This window comes from Pinus tabuliformis, chromosome X (assembly GCF_031772625.1).
Source record: "Pinus tabuliformis cultivar Carrire ecotype Pingquan chromosome X, CPIR1, whole genome shotgun sequence".
Classification (NCBI taxonomy): domain Eukaryota; kingdom Viridiplantae; phylum Streptophyta; class Pinopsida; order Pinales; family Pinaceae; genus Pinus; species Pinus tabuliformis.
The window spans coordinates 647,051,645-647,057,369 of NC_142308.1; positions in this window are offsets into that span (position 1 = coordinate 647,051,645).

Here is a 5,725-nt window from a genome sequence, read left to right on the forward strand (position 1 = left end):
TTTCAGCTGCCTGGAGCACTAAGACTATGTTTCTATCGGCTACTTAGATGGCTAGGCCACCTGTGTATGGTTTCAGATGATTGCCATTCACTTTCCTTGGGAAGGGTTCTCCATTCAACTTAACTAGCTAGACCGCACCACCATCAGTAATCTCCTTAATAACATATGGCCCCAACCAATGCATTCTGAGCTTCCTTGGAAATTAATCGAACTTACTATCATACAACAACACCAAATTGTTCACCTTAAAGGTGTGTAGCTTAATATGTCAATCGTGCCATGCCTTTTCATGCTACTTTTGGACCTGCTGGTGAAATCCTACCAAAAATCGTTCTTCTTTGAGCTCATCCAATTGCGTGAGCCTCTCCTCCAGGACTCTGCAATCCGTCATACCTGTGAGCGCTGTTATGCGCAAACTAGGAATGATGTATTCTATAGGAATTATGACTTCCACTCCATAGACAAGCCTAAAATGTGTATGTCCCATCGATTTCTTGCAAGTCATTCTATAAGCCCATAACACTGCAGGTATGCACAGGTCCCAATCACTTCGTTGTGCATTGCATACCTTGGTCAGCATGGTCTCTAGTACTTTGTTGACCGTTTCTGTGCATATAATCTTCTGCGTGATTTCTCTTACTACATAATGTCTTCCTATCATTAAGAGCCATCTGCAAGGTCACCTCCCCAAGACATGCTTCTTGACCGGGTATTTTAGCATGGAGTACATGTGCATCTGCGCAAGTTGGGGTTCTTCTTCATAGGCTTGCGTCCACTTGGCCAGATGCACGTGTAGATCCTCCTACCCATCATACTTGTCTACAAATCACATCTTAGGCTTCCCAAATCATGCTCTCATCATTCACCTACATTTGCGCCAATCATTAAAGCTTCCTTTGTGCGTACCCCACCATCTCGCAAGCGTAGCACGCAGTACCCAATCCAAGGCCTAGAAGTGTTGCTTTTTCGGAACTTCCCTTTCAAATGCATCCAAGAAGGTATCTACCTCATTTAGACCATCATAAGTAGTCAGATCTCTTACTTCTATCGACACGCAGCGCAACAACCTAGTCATCATATTGCAATTCAGTGTGGTTACCTCATGTAACCAATACTGCCATCGTTCTATTTCTTCATCAGAATACGAAGTACAGGAGCTCTCTCACCCCATGTAATTTGCCCATCCACGGTGGGATTCAGCCAGTATTGGTCTCACATTGTTATCTTATAGATACAATCCAGATCATCATCACTTTCATAGTCACGAACTGGTTCTGTATAGCATGATCCTTCAGTAGGTCAAGGGGTACAATTACACGTAGTGATTTCTTCTCAAAGATCATCTTGCACTTCTTTAGATTAATTACCCCATTCATGTCAATAGCCCAGTAAATTTCTAAGAGTGCAGGGTAGGGATTGTTGTCATCAACAATATCTATCACTTCGAAATCTGCCAGCGTGCTCGCTCCCTCAATATCCCTAGTTATTCCTTGTAATCGCACCATGGGTATTATTTTCTGCTGGTTCGCCATCCTTAGCTAAATTGAAGACCATTGCAGCATAGGTCTCCCCATTCTCTCCCATGTTTGTTTTGGCATAACATTCATGTCTGATCCCAAATCCAGGATAACTTGATCCATCTCATACTCTCCAATTTGCGCAGTTAGTCTCATTTCTCGTCCTGTCCTTGTGTATGTTTTCCGATCTTGTGGACTACGCGCGATTCTCCTGGCATGGTCCCAACACATATGTTTATGAGTTCTTGTAACCCTTTCACAGCCCTACTGTTGCGTAGTAACTTCATACAAGTTTCTAGGAACGTTGTGAGCATAGATGGGTCCATCTCTGACTCCGGTTTATCTTTAGCGAAGCTCTTCTTAGCTTCCATGAAGGTTTCCCAAGCATGCTCCAAATCAAACTTAGCCTCTTTTGTAGGAGCTTTACAAACCTAAGTACTACCTTCTGGTTGTTTTCATTTGTCATCTCCCTTTATGATTCCACTTTAGAGCACAATGTTTACATTCAGGTCTTCCTCACATGGCTCAGACCTCATCATCTATAGGTTCTGAGTCGGGGGAGGCGGTAGCGCTCCTTTGTCGCCTATCCTAGCTGTCAGTGTAGGACAATCTTTTGTCTCATGATCTAATAGTGTGCAGTACTTGCATGATGGGCATGTTGGATTTGTGCAATCACGATCATAGTGTCCTGTCCCTCCACAATTGTAGCAAATAAACTGTCTGCGACCTCTACTAGGTCCTCCTCCTCCTCGGCCTCGTCCATGCCCCTGAAATCTTGTCCACTCCATTCCTACATTCTAGTCAAGGGGCCATGTTTCGGCCTGAAATCTATAGATTGGAGTCCTATCCATCATCAATTCATAGCTTCCACAAGTGTGCTTGTCATGTCCCACTGACCTATAAATGTTGCAGAACAACTGTTGTGAATTTTGTGTATACTTCTGTAACAAGTGGAAATTGTCTATGGCATGCTTTCCTACTATTTTACAGATAGCACACCAAAAAGAAAGCGTCGCGCTAGGTCCTTCTTGAGCTTTTCACCTTAAAGGCATCAGTCCTCCTCCTATGAGGTAATTAGTAAAAATTGGGCAGTGGTCTTTGTCATGACCCTGATTCTTGCATTTCATGCACCACACTTCTTCGTGCACTTCTGGTCGAACTGTCCTGTCCTGCTTCAGACTTTGCATCTTAAGGCACAAATTCTTTAGCTGTGCATGGATCTGCTGAACTCCTAGGTGAGGATCCCACATCAACTTCTCATGAAGCCTCATAGAAATCTCTAAGGCCTCTGCCTGAGTTGTTATCTTCTGTTGCAATAGCGCACTCCTTAAATGTGGTAGTCACGAAGCTACAAACCACTCGCGATGTTGTCCATCTATCAGATTTATATTGGCTTCACGAATCATACATTTCAGCCTCTAATCTAGTTCCCAAGGAGTTCACTTGGTAGCATCGTGATCTCTTTGAATCCCGCAATCGACTGCGCTTCATATTTAGGTTTTCTAAATTCTCGATTTAGCATTTTCTGGATATCCATGACTCTCACATTCGGGTTATCATTGGAGTACTTAATATCCCACGTCTGCGCATGATCCTGCAGGGCGCTAACCAATGTTTCTTTCTTTATATGGTCATTTGTAACACCTTGCACTTCCCAGACAGCCCTTACAATGAACCAAAATTGGTTTGGATCCTCATTTCCCAAACCTTTGAACATAGGCAACTTCACTGTGTTTTCCATACTGAATCACGGTGGTGGTGGAGTTGGTACAAGTGAATATGGATGTGATGGTGGTGAAGCCAGTGGTGGTGTGGGTGGAGGTGGTATTTGCAAAATTCTTTGCCTTATCAAATGGATAACACTTCACGAAGAGACCTTCACGTGCTCTTCCTCGTCTCCTCACGGAGGTGAAATCAAGGGGCTATTTTCTGGACCCTTATTTCCTTCGTTCCTATAAACCTTTCCACTTTACATAGCTTCGAACATCAAGGTAATTGCATAACTCACTTTTCGCACAACAACATTTTAATCCAAGTATTCAAAGATTTTACGTACTTACCTCACGGTCCTTTGAGAAAGCATTGCTCTGCCTCACTGTAGCTGACTAAGGTGCCGACCGCGAACTCAGTTACAAATCCTCCTATGATACAATCGAGCCAATGATCTACGGTGTGCATGATCTTATCCTCTGATGCTTCCAACCTTCACACCATGTCTGGGGTCCACATAATAGGACTGTCAATTTTCCACCTTCCTTAGCTATCTTCTAGCTTCATGCTCCACTCGTATAGCTCAGTAGGGAAGGACGTGAAGAAGATTTCATGGATCTCCATGTAGAGGTAGTTGTCTAGCCACTCTTCTTTTGATAGTCGCGGGTTTCTGTTCTCCTACGCCGCAAACTCATGAATTCTTTTGTCCAACCAGCCTTCGATTTCTTTCTTAGTTGGATTCCAATGATACGACATCACACATCTCTATGCAGATTCTGATCCTAGAAACGGAACAATTCGTTGGCTTATGGGGGTCTAACCTAGGTTTAGAGTTATTTAGCCAACCAAATCCCTACACTACTAGCCCTTTCGACATCAGCTCGTGAAGCGCGGACTGAAGTCTCACCCGAAGCAGTATGGGGGGATGCTGGAACCAAGTTTCCGCACCTTTGAGATGGATGTGATGTCGATTTGGTCCAACTAGACCTGCCTTCACACAAGTTGCTTCACGCTCTGTTCTAACCTTCAGTATCTTCGTGATCTGTTACAATCGGCTTTCACGCAGCCCTAACTAGGGGCTAAAGTCCTTTTGCACTAATAAGGCAGCGATATGTGCTATTTCCCCAAACTACACTAAGTGTCTTACTTGCCTTCTTAACAGATATTTAGTTAACTTCGCGTAAATAGATGTTCATACTTGCATTCACTTAACCAATACAGTTATACACAGTCACACATCATATAAGCATTAAAAGTGAAATTCATACCTAATATAACAGATGCATAAAATAGGAAATAAAGACGCAAAATTGATAGAAACTTCTCTTTATTAATGCTTCCAGATAAATACAGACTCAACTCGCCCTGAGCACTCAGCTGCAGGGTCCGCGCACTCAACTGCGGACTACTAGGCCTCTATGCACTCAGCTGCAGAGCTTCTACCTACGCTACGACCCAAAAATAGACTTTTACTTCTGATATGACTCAATTATTCATCATTGATTAGATCCCCTCTATGAATGCTTTAACTACTTAGAGCTTCACTCTATTTATACAATCCCATGGTCCGCATACCATGGGTAGATCTTCTATAGCTGACATTACAATAACAAACTAAGGGCGGACAACCCTGTGACTCTTTAACAAACTACGCACTCCATGCCCACAAAATGTGGAGTCTTTACATTGAAATTGCAAAATTGACCAAAATCTAGGCTCTAAGCCCTAAAACTTCCCTTGGGGGATCCTGTGCCCAACACTTTTCATGATCCTCTTGTATAAGGGTGTTCTCTCCAAGGCATTCCCTAGCCTTTTAGGAGAGTGATATTCTTTGATATGGAGGTTGTGGGGTAAGGCATGCCATCTCCTTTGGAAGGCTTGTAGGATTTTTGTTCCCAACAACCTAAATGTGTCTTCAAAATGTAGGATGTCTTGTTCCTGGTTGGAAAGGTATTTAGGTGGTAATACAACATTATTGGAAATGGTGCCATGATGGACATCCATTGGGCTCACTATCTCTGCTCTGATATATAATGGTTCCCTTTCTTCCTTTGCCATTGCTTTTTTCACTTCCTTAGCTCTTGCCTCCTCATGATTCATCTAGGATGGGAAGGCCATCAACTGCATATCCCCAAACCTTGCATTGGGTTCCCAAAAATTCATATCTGTCAGAGTGAGTTTGTGTATGTAAAATTCAACCATTTTTTCTTTGTCTTCCATGTTAGCTTGGTTGCAGAATTCAATGAACTATTTGTAATCCTAAAAGGGAATAGATCCATGTTGTGCTAAGGTTTGGATTTGGAATTGCAGCCATTGTTCATTGAGAAATATGGCATAAGACTTTGTTTTAGAGGCTACAACCACCCTCCAAAATTTTTGCCTGCACCAAATTTTAGAGCCTCCCTTGAGAGTTTCACTTGATGACTGCACACACTCGAGTTCACTCCATGAACTTGTGTGAGTCTTAGCATTCGTCTTGCTTGTCCATTTCACCAAAT